The sequence below is a fragment of the Nothobranchius furzeri genome, chromosome 6 (genome assembly GCF_043380555.1).
Source record: "Nothobranchius furzeri strain GRZ-AD chromosome 6, NfurGRZ-RIMD1, whole genome shotgun sequence".
Lineage (NCBI taxonomy): Eukaryota > Metazoa > Chordata > Actinopteri > Cyprinodontiformes > Nothobranchiidae > Nothobranchius > Nothobranchius furzeri.
This window is the reverse complement of record NC_091746.1, coordinates 28,509,369-28,533,986: the sequence shown is the minus strand read 5'-3', so window position 1 is coordinate 28,533,986 and position 24,618 is coordinate 28,509,369. Positions and strand designations below refer to the sequence as shown.

The 24,618-nt window shown below is 40.8% G+C and overlaps 1 long non-coding RNA gene across 1 annotated transcript; it reads left to right on the top strand.

Moving 5' to 3' along the window:
* Positions 1 to 1,255: 1,255 nt before the first annotated feature.
* Positions 1,256 to 24,165, top strand: LOC129164307 (uncharacterized). Its single transcript, XR_008563903.2, has 3 exons — positions 1,256 to 1,471; positions 20,951 to 21,020; positions 21,096 to 24,165. It is a non-coding gene; the product is annotated as an uncharacterized lncRNA (long non-coding RNA).
* Positions 24,166 to 24,618: the final 453 nt, after the last annotated feature.

Here is a 24,618-nt window from a genome sequence, read left to right as displayed (position 1 = left end):
ACTCGGCTCTCATGGTTCACTTTGAAAATGCGTGCAAAAGATTTGATTTGTTCATGAACGTCACATCACTCATTTCTACATGAACCCGAATAGCTAGTATCATATGGTATGAACCACGATTAGGACTACAGGTTAAACTCTAAAAGTTAGATTAAGGTGAAAAAGTTAATTAATGTCAATGCTTCGATATTTGGTGTAAATAATATTTTACAGACTCATATTATTGTCGAGATGAGTCGTAAGCTTGGAACTTTGGCTGAGATTCATGCACTGGCACAAAAGATGGATGCAATCAAGGAGCGAGTGGACGAATCAGCACGGATTGGGATAGATTAAGTACGCCATTGGTGGATGTTGAGAGGTTGAGGACCAGCGGAACTTTAAGACAGAGAAGAAATTATCTGTCTGGCCCCAAAACAATTTCTTATCTGAATCTGGTGCCCTTGAGCCTGTGCAGAGAGAGACATTTCAAGCTTTATTTGCTATAATTGTGATGATTATGGTTTACAGCTTCTGAAAACCCCAAATTCAAAATCTCAGACATTTAGATTATTGTGAACAGGTTCAATATTCTAGACTCAAAGTGTCACACTCTAATCAGCTGATGAACCCAAAACACCTGCAGAGGGTGTCAGAGCCTAAAGTGAGAAGCTGAAAGAGAAGATCTACTATATGCACCAGAATAGACGCCCAATCAGGAAGACTGAGAGATGAAAGGCTGGTTTATTTAAATAAAAAAAAAAAAAAAAACGCGATATTTAACAAGCATTAACAATTTTAGACGGTCACATGTTCTTGTACATCATTCTCCTAGCTTTGGATGAAGACCGACAGCACCACAGTGTGACAAGAGAAAGTTTTAAAAGGAGAGTGAGTTCGGATCTCCACCAAATGGACCACACAGTTGTCCACAGCAAGATCCATAAAAACTAACTAGCAAATTCTCAGCAGGTAGATATTCACCAACCACCTATTACCACACACACACACACACACACACACACACTGAGAAGCGTCCAGAGGACATGGATAGGGGTCCTCCCTGCTAAGTAGCAGGGGAGGTGGTGGCTACCACACTGCCTCATTGATTTATCCAACAGCTTGATCCTGTTAAAACCCCAGCTGTCTCTGTCAACACACACACACACACACACACACACACACACACACACACACACACACGGTCTGTCTCTTGTTGATATTCTGCCAACTGCTGCTTCTGTCACTCTAACCCATCTATTTGGCACTTGGCCAAGTGCCAGCGAGCGGTGAGTGTCTGCATGCGCTTTTTAAAGTTTTCTTTATTTTAAGAACAGAAATACATCTTGGCCTTCAAGCTGCAATGGCAAATTTGCAAACAAGCTAGGCTTTGAATGTAAACACGATTATGGACCACTCACGCCTTTCCTTCAGTACCTGCCCTGAAACGCTTCTGCTGGAACCGGAAACCCACATTGCCAGAGGAAACAAGGTAGCGCTAAACACCAGTCGTGTTACCTGTGACTTCAAATGGTGTGCTCTTTATATTATTGAGCAGAGAACCTCTCACACCAGTGGTGTTCTGTTGCTAAAAGCGTGAGTGTGTAATGAGTGGACCCAAGGACGTGCAGAAGTGCTGCAGTTTGGTGAGACCGTCAGCCGGATGGTCCAATAGTAGTTTTCGGTCCGAAACATGTTATTGGTGGAGGTGCCAGATTTATATTTGTTTTATGCTGAATGTGTTTACCACGGTTGCACTGGAACACGAGGGCTCCACTGACGAATCATATGAGCTGATGGCCACTGTGTTGGAGGCTCAGTTCTGTTCCTCTTTCCTCCTTTTTGTTATTTACATGTTTCTTCATTTTCCTACTTGAAGCTGTTTATTGAGGCTTGAGCAGCAGCCATGCAGAAACACCCTGCCTCCATCCGCCCACAGGGAATATGCAATCAGCAAATATTATGAAATATGATCGTGTTAAATATAGAGGCCTGTGGCAATGGTAACCTACAGGAACATTTTCCTCTTCCATATTTAGACGTCAGGTTAGTCCTAATCGTGTTATGAGGATGTGAGATCGCCAAGGTTGCTCAATTATACATTCTTTCCTGCCTTTCGTTCGTTCTGCCACCTCTTTTTCTCTTTCTTCACCTCTACCCCGTCACACAGATTATGCTCTCTCACTCTATTCTCAGCGGAGAGGCAGGAATCACACACTAAGCTTTGAACATGAAAGGAAAAGCTCAAAAACAACAACACGGACAACAGATCACTGCATGTGTCTTGGAGTGTTTGTGTGTTTCTGCTAACATGAAGGCGTTTTACTCGCTGAGGAATCTTTCCCTCTAACGTGCGTCTGTGCATATTTACGATGTTATTTTGGATGTGTCTGAGCATGTTGGTGGGGGTCTCAGCTTTCATGCTTAGCTTTTGCCTTTATCTGAGCGCGCCTATCAAGGTGCATGTAGATATGAAAGCATTTATGTGTGTTTGTGCAAGAAATCCTTTTTACCGGGTTTACAGACAACCATTTACCAAAAATATCTGCAGCCTAGTGAGGCAGTACATGTCAAACTCAAGTCATTAAAACTTTGGGTGTGCTCAGCAGGCACCTGGAATCAAGTCACAGCGAAACTTTTCAAGTTATTACCAGGTCAAGTTCACAATCCCAGATTAAGTCCAGGGCTGACTTGGTCTTAATGTAAACACCTCTCAGTGTGCATGTGCATGTTTGGAGCAGCAGAGCAGGAAGTGAAGCTACATTAGGAGCTAACCGTTTCACTGCTGTGCGTCGTCTGCAGGCGCGGAACATTTGGCTTTGAGGTAGAACCTCGTAGGCGTGGAGCTGGAATAACAGCCGCGGCGCTGCGCCATGCCTGAGCCTATGTAGGGGAACTTCTGCACCATGATGTCTGTGGTTCACACACAGCCTTCTCAGGAACACAGACGTGTCCGAGCACGTGGGTTGGGCAAAAGGCGTGTGGAGAAGTCCGTGTCGTTGGTAAACAAAGGCAGCTGTGAGCAGTGTTGCTTTTGGAGACTCTGATGTGAAGCACACTGCTTCCTAATGTCTCACTGACAGTGATGTGAGCTTCTTACACCAGTCTGTCCTCTAGGTAGCGATGGGTACAAAATTCGGTACATTTTAAGGTACCGACCGAATTCCATAGTACCGACTGAGCACCAGTTCACGTCATTTGAAACGGTGCCTCGTTTCGGTACCCGTCCTTCATAACGAGAACTTGCCTAGACAGCTGCGCATGCGCAAGAGCGTTATGTCGTCGGTCGCTGTGAGCGAGTTGTAAACAGAGCAGCATGGTAGAAAGAACGCACGCTAAAGCTTGGGTCCACTTCACTAAATGTGATGGGTAACTGGGTGATGATGAAACCAGCGACAACGATCTAAGTGAGACGTCCTCATCTTAATCTGCTCTGGTAGGTAAATAAAATGTTTAAGATAACGTTAGCTTGATATGTTAGCTTCCGTTCCGTTAATGGTGCGTTCGCTTTCTCCTCGGAACTCAGAATTCCCGACTAGAAGAACATGAACGCGCTCTAAAGTTTGGCTTCACTTTACTAAATGCAACGGGTGATTGGGTGAAGATGAAACCAGCGACAACGATCTAAGTGTGAGGCATCATCGTTTTAATCTGCTCCAGCAGCTAAATAAACTGTTTAAGATAACGTTAGCTTGATATGTTAGCTTCCATTGCCACTATTGTTATCAGCTAATGGTGTGTTCGCTTTCTCCTCGGAAATTCTAACTTCCCAGTAGGAAAAATCAATTGAAAAAGGACGGCAAAAGGAATGAAGATACACAGTAAATTTAGTTCTCAGTAAAGATGTTTGCTTCTGTTTAATTATCAGCTTATAAAACTACAAGGACGATGTTAAAATACAAACAGTTGTATGCTATTTATCGTGATATTTATCAAATATGGTTATGTATTGAGAAAAATATATATTTAATTATAAAAGAGAAATAAAATATTAAACACTCAAAAGTATCTAAAATTGGTACCGTTAAGTACCGGTATTGATTCCCAGGTACCGAGAATTAGTACCGAATCGATTCAAATGTCAAAGGTACCCATTCCTACATCTAGGGCTGGGCGGATCGATCTAAGATATCGATAGAATCGATCTAACGTTGGTATTGAGTATTTAATAGATACCTGTGTGATGACATCGATTAAATTTCTTCTAGCCTGACAAGTCATGACGTAGTCACCGCTATAGATGTCGGTCAACGAGGCAGTCCACCAAACTCCATCAAAGATGACGCAAAACACATCCTTTTCCTAAATAAACTGTAGTACTTCTATCTGATCTTGATTCAAACGAAAGCCAAAGTCATTATAGTTCAAAGTCGATGCCAAAGCCGTTTCAAATGAGCGGCGGACGGCCGACTAGTCACGTTTGTTTTGTTTTTTTCCCCAATAACATCCCGCCTACTTAGTGTTGCGATTGGCCCATGAAATCTATAGAGCACTATGATTGACCACTACAGACCGGCAGCCCTCTTGATTTGTAGTTTACCTGGCTGTTACCTGTGATTGGACCGTTTCGGAGCGGTAGCCATGTTTGTTTGCAGGGACATCCCGCCTACCTCGCTGAAAGAGCGCTGTGATTGGCCCAACAAACCATTAAAGCACTGTGACTGGAACACCACAGATGTCAGTCAATGGGGCAGTCCGCCATTACATTAAAAAAGAAGTAAAACAACACGCCAGCACGAGACAAGCACAGAACTGCAGAGATCCCTGTTGTGGCTGCGTGATGGCAGACTGGAAATAGAAAAACAATCGAGTTTGTAACTATAAGTGCGGATTACCACCCTCTAAAGAGAAAATTAAGTTTTCTGTAAACCATTTTGAGTTTCCTAATAAAAATTGTATTTGCCTGAAAATGCTTCCTGTATTTGATTATCATCATACATGATTTATTAAAGGAAAACTTACAAAATAATTAAGTAATCAATAAAACTTGAGTTTTCAGACAAGATTTTCATATTGATGATGAATTCTATTAATAAATACAACACAACTAGACAGTACTAGACTAGTAATAAAGTATTGGTATTGGCAATACTGGTCCTGTATTTACTTGGTATCGGATCAATACCACATTTTGCAGTATCGTACAGCACTACTGTCCTCATTCTGAGCAGCAGTCAGAGAAGATATTTACTCCACCTTTTCCAGACTAATAATGAATTGTGCTCGCGGGGAGCCACAGCTGGCTGATTCTACCTGCTAATCAGAGGCTCCCACTAACTTCAGCTGGTCAACTGGGTGTTTTGGGTTGGCTTCGCATAGAGTGGACTACTGGAGAGCAGGTCCAAAAAAAAAAAACAATAAAATAAACGGTCAGCCGAGCACGGAACACACAGATTACCCAAATGTAAACACAGTTAACCCACCAGGGACGGGCCATGCCGACCCAGATGTGGGTGCCCTATAAATTATTCTACAGTTACGTATGTTTGTTACATTTTTTGGTAGAAAAGGTGCCAACAATGGCCAAGAAAAAGGTTGAGGAAGAGTGGAAGAAGAGCAGGGTGAAGGAATGGAATGGGCTGCAAAACGAGCCACAGCAGCTCAATTTCTCCTTGATGGGTAAGGTAACATTATGGTTTTATGGGTGTTTGACAGGATCTGTTGAGTCTGGCATTCTCCTGTATTCTGAAGATGTGGTGTAGGAAAAGGGGGTCAGACCTTTCAATTGAGTTTATTCAAAATGCAGCAGCCTGAACAGCTTTTTCCACAAACTCCCACCTTTAACAGAAAATCAGAAACTTCATGATGATGGTTTTAGAGTGGACTCACCGTAGGAACAATCTCACATTATAGTTCTGACAGATTTGGTTCATAAAAGAGCCACCCATCAAGTAGTGAGTCAGAACAAAGCTTGATATAAAATGACACTCAGTGAGACGCCACTTAAAACGAGCCACTGAATCAAAGACAACAAACGGTGCACCCGCCGCCAAAGCAGGTAAAACGGGTTTGAAAAAGCCACAAGCCATCATTAAATCTAAATTTGAGTTTGGATCTGAAACTTGGATGTTAAAACTTCCTGTCCTGAAACGACAGACAGAAATGATTAGTCTAAAAATCAGACACCAGTCCATGCATTAGGTAGATGAAAGTAAAAAGAGATGGTGATGTGTGGTTGGAGATCAAACTACTTCAGAGGGAGCAATGAACGCCAGCTCCCATCTGACAGATCGTTTTCAGTTTTTCATGCAGACAATCAGGGTCGATAATCTAAAAGAATTAGGTCGGTGTTGGGTTCTAATGAGCGAGTGTTGAGGTGCAATTGTGCATCAGTTGTATAAATTTGCTGGACCAACGAGGGGACATGGAAGACAGTAGTGTCCAAAAGTTTTGCTAGACTGATTCCAGTTTCTGGTCCCATTGCCAAGCCAATGAACGGGACATTGTTTTTATCAACTGTTGAAAAAAATTTTACAATTCCACTCATATTTAGAAAAGAAGTAGCAGAGTATGCGGCACTTCCATCCCTACATCTGTAGTTTGCTGGCTCTGGTGTCAAACAAACAACATGGCAGCACCTGTAAACACTTTCATGGGGCTTCACTTTCCAACAACAGAAGAAGGCACAGATGCTTGGTCTAACTGTTGTACAATTTATCGTTGGGAGACTCCCATCTACACTACCAAAGACCTCTTTTTATAATCCTGGAGGAAAAAACACAGAAACCAGAGTTTCTCAGATGGGAGACGGTTTGTGACAATGAGACAGATCGTTCGTCAAAAATACATCAGGAATCCATTTGGGAGTTGGAAGCGTTGAAGAAGAAATGGATGAAATTCCCACTGAAATGGCAATTTCCTTGTCAAAAATTAATTTAGCACCTTTTTGTTAGAGGGTTGATTATCCGTTGGTCCTTGCAACACAAATCCCCTTTTTCTGCTCTACACCAACCAACTTTACAGATATTCTGTCAAAGTTTAAACCAGTTAATCCAACAGTTTTGGCTTGTTTCAATGTATCTGCTTAGATTAGAGAAGTGATTCTCCTTGGGTCACCAACCCTCATTTTGGTCATGCAGCTTCATGAATTTGACGGCTGAGGGTTTAACTTAGATCTAAATTCAGTCTTTTTTTTTCTTCTTGGAATAAAATGCTTGATTTTCACCAGAATTATTTTTATAACTCTATGCACACACTTGAGATGGATTAGGCAGAATCCAATTCCAGTTTCAGAGCCAAAATAATGAATTTTTTGGGGGGTCTTTATTTTCAGCCCTTGTCTTTTTGAACGTCGATATTGGCAACAATAAAACACATTTGTGTTTTAATAAAAATACGCAGAAAATGAGAACAGGGAGAAACTCTTATACTGTTTCCTTTCTCTCAGTAGTGTGGGATCAGAGGCTTAAAATGATTCAGGAGAAATAAAATAAATAGAAAAAAAATCACTTTATTTTACCCAAATTTTTTACTTTATTTAAAATGTTCATGTATGATAATACATCAAAATTAGAAATATTTGTTGCATAATTATGACATTCAAAACTAATGTGGGTGAAGCCCAGTTGATTGGATTAGCGTTAACGTTCACTTCCATGTCAAAATAAAAATTATTATGTGAATGATTTTTTCATCATTATAGAAAGCACATATAAGTGTCATTAAAGCACTCGATTCTTGAAAAGAACTGGTTTCTACAGCACCTTTTAAGATAAAGAAGACACTTCACATGCACAATACGATATTTAAAGACGATAAAAAAGTAAATATAAGTATTTTCAGAAAAGGTACATATGTCGCTTATTCCACACTTCTGCTGATCAGTCTGACTTTTTTCATTCCTGTGTGTGAATTTTAAATCCAACAGCGACAAATGTATTTAAAAACAAAGTCTGTGTATTAAAGAAACTGCTTTAAAACATTGCACTCCAAACTTTGAGCACTTTAACGGGACTTTACAGAGTTTTGAATTTTTATGCTCATGATTGCCCCCTCAGGCCAAAAGCGTAACGGCAGCTTCAATAGTAGGCTCGTGCACGAGGCGCGCATGCTGTACGTGGTTGTTCTTTTCTTTCTGTTGTTGTTTGTTGTTTTCCTTTGTTTATTGCCCATGTCGGGTATCCGCAGGTCTGTAAAGCATGTTGTATGTGTTTGTCCTCTGGGAGAAACAACAACAGAAAGAAAAGAACAACCTAAGCAAAGAACCAGAAACCCAGAAAGACAAGAACCAAAACCAGTGATAACCCTACCATACATCAAAGGCATAACAGAAAAAATAAGAGCAACAATGAAAAAAACACAACATAAACACACCAACAAAACCATACACAACAGTTAGAAACAGACTAGTGCATCCAAAAGACAAGATACCAGCTGGACTTAAATGTGGAGTCATTTACGAAATCCCATGCAAACTCTGCAATAAAGCATACGTAGGAGAACCCGGACGCCAACTCAACACACGGACAATAGAACATAGAAAGGAGTGCGAGAAAGAGGCAAGTCGAAAGCACACAAGAGCAGCAAAAGAAGAAGCAGAAAGTACAATAAAGAAGTCAGCCGTAACAGATCACTGCATAAGAGAAAACCATGTAATGGACTGGGACAACACAAGGAGCATAAACAACGAACAACAAAAATACAAAAGATGGATAAAAGAAGCAATCGAGATAAGGAGACGTGGGTGTGGGACCATGAACAAAGACGATGGAGTTTACACGTTGGACCACGCATGGGACTGCATCGTCGGAGAGGGAAGAGCGGGCAGCAGAGGGCGACAACGTCCTCTGCTGCCCGCGGATAAACGGAGAAGGAAGTGACGTGCCACCATCAGCGTCAGCCTGAGGAAGTTTGCAGCCGCAAACAAAACGTAGCGGGAAAACAGGTAAACAAAAACTGCTCTGTGTTTTAAAAAAGAACTACAGCATGGAAGTAGCTAAGGGTCCTCAGAAATGTAGCTAGCTTTGTCACTAGGCGTTAGGAACAGCGACAAAGTGGCACTGCCTCTCTCTCTGCTGCTAAAGCTACGGATAGCAAATGCTACGGGCTATGCCTGAGCGTGAACGCGCATGAAGCAGCCTGCTCGACCCGAGCATCTCTCTTTTTCTGTGATTTTACAGAAAAACAGGCGATCACAGTAAAAATGCCAGGGCTCATTCTACAGGACCAGGGCATTGCAGGAGAATGTATGAAGAAGACATTTATTATTTCTATACATGTTTTGGCTGTCACACTTCCATAATGCCCCTTTAATCTGAAGCCTTCAAATGCTCCTGATACATCAGGAGTCCTCTTGTTCCCTGCCCCCTTCCACCTCTCCCTGTTACCATTTTCTCCATCTTTTGTTGCAAACCAGCAAAAAACTATTCTTGTGAGAACCGGCAACACGCCCACTGCAGGTAGGAGTAAATGAAAAGAGCACAAGGGAGAAATATGGATATATTGGAATTGGGGCACGTCCTGCTGTCTTATGTGGACACGTTGTTGTCGTCAAGTGTAATTTATTACTGCACGCAGGCGGGGGCAGTTTTTAGTTTTACATGTGGTATCAATCAAAGGTACTGTCATTTTGACTTTAACACACGCATACACAAAAAGAGCGAAGGCACACACCTCTCACAAGTACGGCTTTTAGAGGCAGAGCCAAGGCTAAAAAATGAACGCCACAAACAACCATCCATCAAACCTACAAAATAACAGGCAACACTGAACTGATATGTATAAACCCCTGCAATATCTGCAAATCCCCTGAGAACACAGACAGTCAGCAATCACGTCGCAGCCTCTCCGCCTTCCGCCAGCCTTCACAAAGTCTGTGCCGGTGTTGTACGGAGCTTACAGATGCCTGCTGGGTCAAGGATGGAATTAGACTGGCCTTTTTTAAGTATTGGTGGGGGGAATCCTGAAGTAACTGTAAATTGAATTTAAGCTTCTGTCACTCATTTTTATTTCTATAAATCTGATGTGGTGTCTAATAGGGATGTAAGAAAATATCGATATGGCAATATATCGTGATTTTCCCCCCCCAGCAATATTATATCGATATTCAAAAGTCGTGTATCGGAAATATCGATATGGCAATATATCGTGATATTTTTTCCTGCAATTATTACATCGATATTCAAAAGCCATGTAACTAATCTTTGAAAGAATTTACATGCAAACATTTGTGTATTTTCTTTTCGTTTTGTAAAATTCAATCACCACCCGCTAGATGGCAGCAGTGTGCAATGGGTTTTGTTTCCACCATTGAAATGTAAATCCCTCCATCATGAGTCAGATAACTCTTGTTAAACATGTTACGTATCAGTTTGGACTGTTTATTGAACATTCTTACAAAAAAATTCGGGAAAAAAATTGCTTGTAATGTATTGCAATATATCGTGATATATTGTATCGTCTCCCCTGTATCGTGATATGTATCATATCGCCAGAATTTCAACAATACACATCCCTGGTGTCTAATATAAATGGCCTCGTGAGTTGTTTTCTGTGGATAAAATGCTCTGGCGCTCCTGTTTCATCGGGTGGACGTTTGTTGGGAAATGCCAGGATAATGAGTCTTATTTATGATGTTTATTTAACCAGACGATTTATCTTGGATAAAAAATGCAACATTGATGTTGGTTCTTCACTAATAACTCAAGCCTGAACATGTTTCGCCATGTTGTGAAGTTGCCAATGCTATTGCTTATCTTCTACTAGCCGACACGCACTGCTCTTTCCTGGTGACAAAAGCAACACAACTTTAATGGTTGCATGCTAAGGTGGGTGGGGCCATGGAAGTTAATTTTCCCTCGTCTGCACTCTTCTAAACTCGCCATGTCCTTGTGAAATGTCATCGATGGCCCAAGTGCTCTAATCCTACATAACACGGCATGTTCACTTAAAGTTCCTGGATGTCTTCTTGCTCCGTACACTGTATCAAGGCTCTGTTAATTTATCCTGCAGTGAGGTATCCCATGATGCACTGCGTTGGAAACTGTTATAACTTCGGTAAAGGAGAATGCTTGTAACTGTAGTGTTTTATATCAGAAATACAAATAAAGAAATGTAAAGCTGTCTGTTACTGTATAGGGAGCCTAAGTCACTTTCGCATCATGGGTCCCCGGAAGAACGAAAATATAAATGCAACTCACCGAGGCTAAAAATGTTTTTTTCTAACTCTGCTTGTTTTGTGCCATGGATTTCACATACAGGTGCTGGCCAGTAAATTAGAATATCATCAAAAGGTTGAAAATATTTCAGTAATTCCATTCAAAATGTGAAACTTGTACATTATATTCATGCAATGCACACAGACCAATGTATTTCCAATGTTCATTACATTTAAATTTGATATTCATAAGTGACAACTAATGAAAACTCCAAATTTGGTATCTCAAAAAATTAGAATATTCTGAAAAGGCTGAATATAGAAGACACCTGCTGCCACTCTAATCAGCTGATTTACTCAAAACACCTGCAAAGGCCTTTAAAAGGTCCCTCAGTCTTGTTTTGAAGGCACCACAATCATGGGGAAGACTTCTGACTTAACAGCTGTCCAAAAGACAATCATTGACACCTTGCACAAGGAGGGCAAGACACAAAAGGTGATTGCTAAAGAAGCTGGCTGTTCGCAGAGCTCTGTGTCCAAGCACATTAACAGACAGGCGAAGGGACGGAAAAAATGTGGTAGAAAAAAGTGTACAAGCTCTAGGGATAACCGCACCCTGCAGAGAATTGTGACGACAAACCCATTCAAAAATGTGGGGGAGATCCACAAAGAGTGGACTGCAGCTGGAGTCAGCGCTTCAAGAACCACCACGAGGAGACTCATGAAAGACATGGGATTCAGGTGTCGCATTCCGTGTGTCAAGCCACTCTTGAACAAGAAACAGCGCAAGAAGCGTCTCGCCTGGGCCAAGGACAAAAAGGACTGGACTGATGCTGAGTGGTCCAAAGTTATGTTTTCTGATGAAAGCAAGTTCTGCATTTCCTTTGGAAATCAAGGACCCAGAGTCTGGAGGAAGAGCGGAGAAGCACAGAATCCACGTTGCATGAGGTCCAATGTAAAGTTTCCACCGTCAGTGATGGTGTGGGGTGCCATGTCATCTGCCGGTGTTGGCCCACTCTGTTTCCTGAGGTCCAGGGTCAATGCAGCCGTCTACCAGGAAGATTTAGAGCACTTCATGCTTCCTGCTGCTGACCAACTTTATGGGGATGCAGACTTCACCTTTCAACAGGACTTGGCACCTGCACACAGTGCCAAAACCACCAGCACCTGGTTCAAGGACCATGGTATCCCTGTCCTTGATTGGCCAGCAAACTCGCCTGACCTTAACCCCATAGAAAATCTATGGGGTATTGTGAAGCGGAGAATGCAATACGCTAGACCCAACAATGCAGAGGAGCTGAAGACGACTATCAGAGCAACCTGGGCTCTCATAACACCTGAGCAGTGCCACAGACTGATCGAGTCCATGCCACGCCGCATTACTGCAGTTATTGAGGCAAAAGGAGCCCCGACTAAGTATTGAGTGCTATACATGCACATTCTTTTCATGTTCATTCTTTTCAGTTGGCCAACATTAGAGAAACAAACATTTTTTCATTGGCCTTTAGAATATTCTAATTTTCTGAGATACCAGATTTGATGTTTTCATTGGTTGTCACCTATAAATATCAAAATTAAACGTGATAAACATCGGAAATACATTGGTCTGTGTGCATTGCATGAATATAATGTACAAGTTTCACGTTTTGAATGGAATTACTGAAATATTTTCAACCTTTTGATGATATTCTAATTTACTGGCCAGCACCTGTATAATGCCTGTGATTTTGAAAGATGCATTTTAATACCAAGAACATGCTTATTTTTGAACCGGGGGGGGTGAAAATAAGTGCTGGACTACAAATGCACTTCACGAAAGTGATGTCGTCAAACCAGACATGGAGAAAACTGAGGGAAAATGGCTGTAAATTCAGCAAACTTCCCAGAGGAGGAAAGAACCTCCATAAATCTGGCCATTTGGTAAGTAGCAGCTGCTTTGGGGAGAGGAGATTATGTGGCGATGTCACATATGCGACGTGCCGATTTCCAATTTGTAGTCATGCTAATTACGAACTTTCATGTCTATGTTTATGTATTTAGCTGAAGCTTTTGTCCAAAGCGACTTACAAGTGATAATCAGCATGTTGCCCTTGAGGCTAACAACAACAATAACAACAACTTGACATCAATAATGGAGAGGAGGGAACAAAGGAGTGGACGGTAGAGAGGGGGAAGGGTGCAGGGAGGGTGCTAGTTTAGAAGATGCTCTCTGAAGAGCAGGGTCTTCAGGAGTTTCTTGAAAATTGAAAAGGAAGCCCCTGTTCTGGTAGTGCTTGGAAGGTCATTCCACATTTGTGGAACGATGCATGCGAAGAGTCTGGATTGTTCTGATCGTGGTGTAGGCACTGCTAGCCGACGATCCTGTGATGACCGGAGCGGCCGGGCCGAGACGTAAGCCTTTGCAAGAGGATTCAGGTAGATGGGAGCCGTACCGTCTCTGAATTTGTATGCTAGTGTTAGCAATTTGAATTTGATGCGTGCTGCTAGCGGTAGCCAGGGTTAGGGTTAGGGTTTGCAAGCTAATAAATCTCAAAGTACGTGATTTGGCATGGTGGAAACACCCATCAATAGTTTTCATTTAAATTGCAGTAAAACATATGTGCGAACCAGGGCATAAGGTAAAGTGGATTAGAAAATAGCATTTTTAGCCCTGTTGACTTGCATTCATTTTTTTTCGTTCTTCTGGGGACCCATGATGCGGAAGTGACTTAGGCTTCCTACATAATTATGTGTAACCTGTAAAAGTATTTTTTTTACAGACTTCACAACCCTTCAAAATGCTCATTGGCTAACCCACTTTCAAAATAAAAGCAGTGTTGAATGAAATAGCTCTGTTTTGATGAAAATTAAACTTTTCTCTTCATGTAACAGTGGGAAATGATCGTATTTTATCAGTTTTGATCAAAAGTGGACGAAAAAACTTGTATTCCTTCCTTGTTATTTTGTTATTTAAGGGACAAACTGGATTTTTATTTTTATGTCAGTTCGCTTTTTTAACTGTAGAAACAAGCAGCAATGCAACAAAGTATGCGTGATCACAAATGCCATCCTAATGCAATTCATTTGGTTTGGTTGTGTTTTAAGGCCATTCAAAATGTAACACCTCCCATCAAAAAAGTAGAACTCTGACAAAATTCTCATACTCAGTGTTTAAAAGTTGTAAACTTGCTATTTTCACCCGTCACATAATGGGATAATTTACCATTTTTACTTGAGCTTGAGACAAATTGTACAAGTCGATGAATATTTTTTTCTTATATAGACGTCTTAATTAAGGGTTAGAAGGCTTGACTGTAACTCACATCAACAGGTACTCGTGTTAGATCACCACTCTGCATGCTGCACTGTGATTCGCCATAGTAACAGGCTCAAGTCACAGATGGTGCAATGCAGCAGCTAAAAATACAAGCACAGCTGGTTGACAGCTGTGTGGTTGTCATTGAGCAGAGTTTATATAACAACATTCTTTTAGAGCCTGCCAACACAAATAGTGAGAATAATAACTTCATTCATGCGAAACCTTGAAAAAATACTTTACGAAATACTTTGAAAAGATGAAGAATCAAAATCAAAGTTAGGAAAGAATTTAAACCCGAGATGAAATTAAGAAAATATTTTTCAAAAAATAAAGACAAACTAGAATTTAAAAAGTTAGTAAGACCCAACACAAAGAGAAAATGTGGCAATAGATAGTAACTTTTGTCTCTATAGCACCTTTCACTGATAAAATCACAAGGTGCTTGACATTAAAACAGATTAAAATACATAAAATAAACAAACATGACATTAAGACAAGCAATAAAATCATGTAAAAGCACGTTTAAAAAGCCAAGTTTTTAATTTAAGAGTTTTTAAAACACGCAAAAGGAATCAACACAACATGAAGATCGTTCCACAGTCGAGCCATAGCCTCAAAAGAGCAATCACCACGGGACGTAGGCGGGTTTCTGGGACCACCAGGAGCATCTGACCTTCTGATCTCAGGCAACGTTCAGGGGTGTCGATTTGCACCAAATAAGTTATATATGAGGATTCTCGACCATGTAAGGCTTACTTTTATTAAGCCTGTTTATTTATTATTATGTATTAGATTTTGAAACATTCCAGCAAAAATCTCATCCATGAAAAAATAAACTGCAGAATTTCATCATAAAAAATTCCACAACATAATTTCTATGTAAATATTTAATCGTCAAAATTCAACAGCAGAAAAGGGCAAACTACGCGTTGGTGACATTGGTATCGTTCCACAACACTCCGTGGGGGGTGGAGTGTGCACACGATTACTGTTCCGCTACTGTCTGTCGCCTGTGACAGTGGGAGAGGGGGGTGAACCCTTGGCCTGGCAGGGGGGCCAAGCAAGGCCTGGTGGCCCGTCAGGCTTATGGGGGCAACACTGCTTGGTCGAGTTGACCCCTCACTTGTGTCACATGTTCGGATAATTCAATTCAATTCAAAGATACTTTATTAATCCCAGAGGGAAATTAGAGTTTCAGTACACACAATTCTGAGATCAGACATACATACATACATACATACATACATACATACATAGACACATTACAAGAATTGGTGACTGTGGTCATTCGCAACCCGAGTCGCCGTAAAAGATCGAGAGGGTTTATATGAGGATAGAGTCAGGGGGAGGGAGAAAAATGCACTTCAGAGTTACCCTCCACAGAGAGGGCACCTTTGCTATGCAAAAACACCTCAGACAGATATGCAACAGACTTGAGATGTGGCAAGCTCTCGCATGCCAAAAACAATGGAGGTAATAAATGAAGACATAAGGAGCGCAAAGATAAGCTCGAGCCCGCTCGTGCGAGTGGAATCAGGCAGGTGATAAGGAGGAGTGGTCCAACTGAACAGGAAGCAACAAAGGAGGTGGGGCAGAAGAAGGCCAACTGAAGAGACCTCTCAGGATGTGAAAGCCCTCCGTGGGGAAGCTTTGGACTTTGGGTGGAGCTGAAACCAGTTTACAAATATAACGATCATATGGGTTTGGCTGTCTTGTGTTTGACTGAGATTTGTAACTGACAAATAATCACATTGTTTTGCTGTCTTGTGAGAAAAAGATGTATGTAACTGACAACTGATTACATTGTTTAGGCTGTCTCATGACTGGTTAAGATATTGCTTCACTATGGAAAATGTTTGGCTTGGCAGTTTTTTAGAATGATATAAAAAGAGCAGTTAGAGAGAGACAGAGCAGTGGTAGAGAGTAAGAGAGTAGAGGTCGTCCTCCGTCCGAGAGAAGTGGTGGAGGGTTGGTGTGTGACACAAGTCGACGAGGTAGCACCGACAGGTGCAGGAAGAGAGAGCAGTTATTCTCAGGAAGATTTTTAGAACTAGCATCCTCCTAAGCAGCATCCTCCTAAGGGGATTTTTTAATCTTAGACTCTCCTTGGTGCATGGATCACCGATGTCGCATCTTCTCTCAACTGAATGCTGTATGTGTATGGTAGGCATCCCAGGCCTTTGAACACATCTTCATAATGCGTCCTGAAGAACAATGGCTTTTCTGCCCCATACATTTTGATCCTGGATTCTCACAACATCGTCCTTAGCGAGCAGTCCAAGTGGTCGCGTTGTCTTGTCATATTGCGCCATTATTGGATCTTGAGGGGTTGAAGACCAACAGAACACTAAGGCAGAGAGGAAATGATCTGTTTTTGCGCAATGCAATCTTTCTTGCATCTGGTTTGGAGTCTAGCCCCATGGCAGCCATATACAGCTCAAACTGCTGTTCAAAACACCTCCAGTTGCTGTCGACATTTCCCACCAGCTTCGGTCCTTCCGGTGGCTTCAAACTTTCCATCTTGATAGGAACTGTTGCCTGGTAACTCTGTCGTTCTTCACTTCCACGATCCCACTCCTGACGTTTTGTTCTTTAAGGGTTAGTGAAGGATCACACAGCAGACCATTCCGTGTCTCTGAGCCTCTAGCTCCAACAAACATTTCTTTATTGTATCAACACCACCTGTGGTCTTCTTCCTTGTGCTACCCTAATGTGCTCGTTAAAAAACAGTGACCTCTGCTGGTCACTCATGTAAAACAGTGACTTTCTACAACATTTCAACACAAGAGGCATATCAGGTTCCACTGTTTCCAGGAGTCCATGATATACCCAGCTGGCTCTATCCCAGAGGGGCATCCGGGAGCCCCTTCTCATCGTTGGAAAAAGCGTGATTTGATGGGCTAAAATCCACTTGACTTAATCGACTGACGATTACTTTTGCTTGGGTCGCGAAGAGATCACCACAGTTGTAGAATTTTTGCAGTTGAATGTCTTTTGATGAAATTTGCACCAGAAATTCTGATGTAGAATTTTTGCTGATGAAATTTTTACGTTGAAATTCTGTTTTGTACAGATAAAATCGCAACTGCTTCAGCAGTGAGTCAAAGCGCCAAAAAGCATCCACAGTAACAATATTTATCCTTAAAAGTGTCATTCTGTCGATGTATAGCATAATTTAATCTAGGAGGAGAGCATGCATGATGTAAAATATAGTGTTCAATGACCAGAAGAAGCAGTTTTTTTTTTTTTGGCACTTTATGGAGCAACAAGCTTTGTGAACTACGTTGTTGTGGGGGAATTCCCCCATGTTGGGAGTTTTTTTTAACAGTGATTTTAAAGCAGAGCAGTTGGTGTTGGTCTTCCGGATACTGGCTGCTGGGGTGAAATGGATGAAAATGCCAGAAAATATTGGTAAATTATGGTTAATTCACAAATACACTATGATTAATTAGATGAACATTTTTAGTTGTTTGACAGCCCTAATTAAAATAAATATCTGCAGATAAGAATATAGGATAAGAATAATTTGCTTCAATCAAGCATTTTTGGTTCAGAATAAGTGTAGCCTACGGGCCCCTGTATACCTTAATCCTCCCCTGCTGGCAGCAAATGAGTTAAAATAACTGTTGGCTCAGTCCAAATTTGACCCAGTGTCGTGTTACCACAATAATCCAATTTGGGCGTTTCTTCACCCACCATCTTTTTCTTTTTTAGTGCATTAGCACCAACGCTGCTCCATGCAATATGAGGAGGAAACTCCAAAATAAAGTTCTGAGAAATTACACGAAAAAAAAAGAACCCCATTCAGTTATAGGACAACATATTTGATGTAAAGAGATTTATTTTTAAACCTCCATGCCAAATCTACACCACGATAAAGCCGGCCAAAGGGTCTTGGCCAAGCATGTTTATGAGATGAGTGGGATGTGAGAACATGTTGACAAGGACCCAGGCTCTTCCCAGTAGACTATCAAGGATGAACAATGTGAGTTCCAGTCCCACACTTGTGGGGTTGCAAGTGCTTGTCGGTGGTCTCTGCAAACTAATAAAAACTTTGATCATAAAAAGTAAAACTCAGAAGTTATATCACTAAAATAACAAATAATGCAGCCAAAGCAGGTTGGCCTGCAACCTCTTCTAAACTCCAAATGTCAACTCTTAAGTTATTAAACAGTTTAAGCACTGAAGAGACACCAGCACTTCCAACTTCCAACAGAAATCTGAGCAGCACATTTGACAACATAATTGTGGGTGAAATCGTGGCAAACAGGCAAACATCTACTTATAATCTGTGACTTACGGCAGCTATTACAGCTTTTCAAACTGCACCTTTTTTTTCCCAAAGAGCTCAAATTTAATTGAGACACAGCAACATTCAGACTGCATCAACATAAAAGAACCTATGATGAATACGTCTGTGACTGCTTTACTTACAATAAGTATCTATCTATATCTATATATGTATCTATCTATATCTATATATGTATATATATATATATATATATATATATATATATATATATATATACATACATATATGTATGTATATATATATATGTATTTATATATATATATACATATAAAAAAGTAAAAACACAATATAAAATTGAGCCCATCAACACCTTGGCTGCACCTAGAAATCCTGTCCATAAAAGTTTTGAACAGAATCTGTGATAAAAGGCGGGCTTGGCGAGACTAAATCTTAAATTCACAATCAATTATTTAGAAGAATGCACCATCTATTTGTCCTCGTATGAAACATAAATAATTGTAGTTTGTGAAGCAGTTGAAGCACAGCTTTTGATCTGTTAAAAACTTTATGTAATTAGGAGGACATCACAGTGAGAACCTCATCAGTGTGATAAAGGGAGGAAACAATTGAAAGCACTTACTACTGTACTCATCACACAGCTGCAACATCACAAGCAATTATTTTTTAGTTTCATCAAAATGTCCAACCAGCTATACCAAAACAGATGCCTCGCTTCCCCAACAGCTGTGCCACAGAATCAAAATGAGAGAAAAAATAAAACAAATATTTTTAACACATTAATAAAGCTGTTTTACAATGTTGTGCATTCTGTGACCCATTTACTGTCTAATGTAACGTCCAGCAATGGTCAGTTTTTAGGCACTGTTTGACCATCCAACATCTGGTCAAAAAGGAGGCACGAGACTGCACGTGTTCCCTTTAAATCAGCCTGCCTTCATCCCACCAGCTGGAGCTCAGAGTCTGCAGCTCTGACAGAGATAACGAAATCATAACAACATTCGCTCCTCTAGGTCCCTCACAGAGCACCCTCTTTTCTAAGTCTCTTTGCTCACAGAAGAAATAAGAAAGAAGATTTTAAAATTAAAGATGAACTTCCACAACTAATAAAGTTAAATAATCATTAAATGAACATTTGTTTATTGCTACTAATAATAATTATAAAATAATGACATATGTTTCATTAATCTGTGCTCAATGAAAATGTTTCAGCATGTCTACTTGACCAGGTCATAACCATAATGCACTCACACAGGAACAAGTAAGGTAAAGTTAAGTCTATGACACATAAATAGCCTTTACCCCAGATCAGAGCCTACCATACCACACCATACCATTCCATACCATACCATACCATACCATACCATACCATACCATACCATTCCATACCATACCAAACCATTCCAACTTTATTTATAAAGCACATTTAAAAACGGCCAAAGTGCTGTACAGAATAAAAAGTAAAAACACAATATAAAAACAAAACGCGGTCAACAATAAAATACACAACGAAGTAGATAATCACGGTCAATAAAAAGACAGATAGTAAAATGATAAAAGTCAGGGATTTTAAAATGCCTGGTTGTAAAAGTGAGCCTTAAAGAGCCAGTAACGTCTAAATTAACTTTTTTTTTTGCAGATGAACTGTATAAATGAGTGTCTAATAGTGTTTTAAATGTGTGTATTCATTATTTTAGCATTTTGGTGCATTTTCTTTAAAAATTAAAAATTCTGCCTAAATACCACAGTATAGCGCCACCTTCAGCTTAAAACATAGAGTTTGAGTCATTTTGAATACACTTTAGCCAATGGCTAAAGAGAAAGATACTACGTAAACCAGTAGATTACTACGTAGCAGCTCTGTGTCAAAGTTATAAAGCATCGAGATTCTCGGCCACGCCTTGTGGCGAGTTGGGAGTTGGATTTGCAAGCGAGTGTAGGAAGGTTAGCATTAGCATATAGCATTAGCATATCCTAGTCTTTAGCATAGCTTTTAGTGTTATAAATACTTATTTAGTGTTAGTTTGGCTGTTGGATATTGTAGTTTAGTTAGTGTTTGGCTGTTAGTGTTATTAGGAAAGTAGTTCGGGTTTAGTGTTCCATATCGTGTTAGTATGGTGAGAAGGTGTAGTGTATTGGGGCTGCGGTGGCTCTGTTGGGTTGCACTCCTTTCCGCTGGACTTAGAAATTAGGCGCCAGTGATTGCGCGCAATTGGTGTCTGGAAAACAGTCAGTAAATAACTTTTACATTAAATATTTTGTTCTTTGCTATCAAAAGTAAATTAACTTATAACCTGCATTATTGCAGGACACTCAGCAAAATATGGACTCTACACCATGAGGCAGGCACACGTTAATACTCTATAAGAGCACATAAGGTGAGTAACACCACATATTATTGTTATTATTGTACACTGTCCTGGATTTGTTTTCTTTCTGCATCTCATCATTAGGCTGGCTGATCACCCGATAACTCATGTCATCTGGTTGTGACAGCATGAGAATGTCCTCACACACCTGTAACCTATCAGCTCATCTGGCAGAATAGAGAGAGAAGAGACAACACCACATCTCCTGTTCCTGGAAAGTCTTCAGCCATCCTTCGATGACTGAGAACCTCCATCAGCTCTGTCTCCTGTCTGCCTACAATTATTATAATAAATATTGTGTTTGACAAGTTTTTTGTGCTGCCAAATATCTCATTTTGATTCCAGTTTTGATATTTTAATGGATATTTATAAATTACATTAGTTTAATTATCACATTGTTGCATGTTTAACTAGCTCTATTGTGATGAATTAAACTAGCACCTCACTGTTGAAAGCTCATTTTAATTTCAAGCATGTTTAAGTATTTATGGACATGAACAAAAACAGGAAATATATAAATTGAGATTTATTTAAATAATATAGCAAATAAGGGGGAAAGAGTCATTGAAAGGCACATTCTTCTGAAAGCTCCTGATCCTGACGACACCAGCAGAGGAGACCAGCAGCAGACACCAGAGGATCACATACGACCAAGAGAGCAGCTGGTATCAGTAAATAAATAATGAAATCAGGGCAGTTCTAGTGGGCTGAACACATTACAGAATAATTTTCTCATGGGATATTTTCATAACTTTATGCAGCAGATTGTAACTTGAGCCCAGGGCTCCTGGAGAGCTGCTATCCAGCACGTTTCAGTGGTTTTCCTGCTTTAACAGGTTAGATTAGCTGTTAAGCAGCTCAGCTATTTGTTGCTGACTAAAACCAGGTGTGTTGAAGCAGATAAATCTCTAAAACATGCTGAATACTGGCTCTATAGGGCCGTGGAGCCAAACCCTGCAGCTAATCTAATGCTATGGCTAACGGCTACTTACCATTCAGAGCTGGTTCTGTTGGGTCGGTTCCGCTAGTTTCAGGCAACTCACAAGCTCAAAACAATAAGGCTCAGGTCCGCTTGTCTCCTCCAAATAGACTTGGTCCCTTTCTTCTCGAGTGTCTGGGTAAGGAGGGGGAGAAACCTCCACTTCTAATGACTGCTCAGAGTGAAAGGAGCTAGCATCGTCTCGTTACCCATCGTCTTCGTCACTGCCGCGGCTCCGCCCTCTCGGTCCGCCAGGCAACTCCTACTAATGTTGCAGTTTTTAAAATTGATACTTGGGTGGAGAAGGACTCTGAGGCACACTTGACCCGCTCTTTAAGTAGCAACTTCAAACGGAGGAGGGATGGTGCCAGCCTCACTGAAAGAGGAAGAGCATTCCAGAGTGTCGGAGCAGCATAGACAAAGCACGCTGCCCCCGCGTTTTGTATTTCATTGCTGGAACGCGAAGCAGCAGGCAATAAGCAGATCTCAACGCCCGGTTTGGCACATAACTGTCATGTTCACGAGCCAAGGTGAGTAATTCTCTTCCACTAACCATCTCCGGGTCAATTTCCCACAGGTGAGAAGCGGAGGGGGGAGCAGCTGCACTGAATCTCCAATCAGGAAGTCGGGTATAAAAAGAGGATGGAGACACCACTCTACGCCGGATGATTGCTCCATTTTAGGTAGCCCCAGCCACTTGTGTTTGTTTGCTCGCTTGACTCGTTTTTTTGGATTATTGGATTTAGAACTTCAGACTGTCTTGGATTACGTTTTTGGATTATCCTTTAAAACTCCTGTTTGTTTGCTGTACTCAGGACAACTCCACCTGGTTATTTCAGTCAAAATTGCTCTTCTGTAAGCTTGAGTTAGTTGGCCATTCTCCTCTTACCTCTAGCATCAACAAGATTCTTAAATTGCTTAAATCACCTTTCATTCCCATTCTGACATACAGTTTGGCATTCAGGAGATTGTCTTGACCAGGACCACACCCCTAAATGCATTGAAGCAACTGTCATGTGGTAGATTAGATAATTGCATTAAGGAGAAGTTGAACAGGTGTTCCTAATAATCCTTTAGGTGAGTGTATTCATTGATCCTAAATCAATCCAAATAAATTCTTCACAATAAAATGCTTAATGTCTAGGTGTCTTATTTGTGAGTGATATCTAAGGTGGATTAGGAGTTTGACTGACCAGCTGTGACCAGAAGAAGATGTGCCTGGAATGTTCTTCCTCTGTCCAGGGGCATTGATTAGCTTTAGCGATGAGGACTTCTTTCATTCTTTCTTCTCACCAAAATAAGTCAGCCAATTTGGTTTTGGCTTCTGATTAACTCAATCGCTGCCAGCGTTTCGCACCGTTTTTACTGTTTTTTTAAGAGTCACAGAACGTTGCGCGTGTAGCGTTATGGATTTATGCTCTTTTATGAAAGAGAAACCATGCTACGTATTAATTCGGAATATTAATTTTAATAAATCAATAACCAAATTTTATATTGTTCAGAAGACTCAAAGGTTGTTTTCATCCATAAACTGCCGATAATATCTGAGTGTCTGTGTTTCAGTTCAATGAGGAAACCAGTTTGACGTTTAAAAGTTTTAATTCTTCAAATTAAACTAATGATTTTGAAATTGACAAACAGGAAATACAATCAACATTAGTAACTTTGTGGGACAATCTCTTTAACAGTTGATATGCTGTTCTGGCTCAAATAGACCTTCTGATGAATTTATGAAGATTGAGAATGTTGTGATGGTGAGAGTGATATGAGCTGGGATGGGTGCGTGAGTGCATCTGATTTTGCTTCAGGAAGAACCAGGTGTCTGAGTGAAAAGTGATGGTTTGAATAAACTTAGGCTCTTAGTTGGAAAAGATGCATCAAAACGCTAAACACCGTGTTCTGTCTCACCGAATTCTTTTGGACCCTCTTTCGGATCCGGGGCGTCACCTTAGGATGTTTCATCCAGGGCACCTTGGCTGGCAGAAAAGACAAAGATGCGCTGCGACCCGGTCCAGAGTTGTCCTCGGTACACGTTGATGGTAAAGCGTTTTGTCGACGCGCTTTCTTAAGTTAATTCACTCAGAAATCAAAAGACTCAGTAATGAGTCTGCGTTAGAAGTTGCGATTCAGCTATTCTGCCTGGCGTGGCAGAAACAGCGTGAGAGGAGGGGGGGGGGGGGGATTGAGCTCATGGGCTCCGTTCCCCGTTAGCGGTTGTTCACAAGTCCTCTCTCTCTCGTGGCCCAACACGAACTGCCTCATAAGACTGAAAACTTACCAAAAACCTTTCTCTTCTCAAAGCAAACGTGCGTCATCAAATGTGTCTGGAGTTTACTGTGAGCAGGTGTGTGTGGATGTGTGTGAATGTTTGTGCTTGAGTGTGTGTGAAGGTCAGTAACAAACATTCTCAACATTATTTAAGAATGGATTCATTAAACCATTATAATTACCCCAAAGCTAAATAGTCATTCATTTGATTAATCACATTTATAATGAGCAAAATGATAATGGTTACTTTAACATTAAAATCAAGAAAAAGAAGTTTAAACTTTATGTTTTGACTTGGTCTGGGTACAACTCATGTAAACACATCTTCTGGTAGACTGCAGGTGGCAGATGTTATGGTTT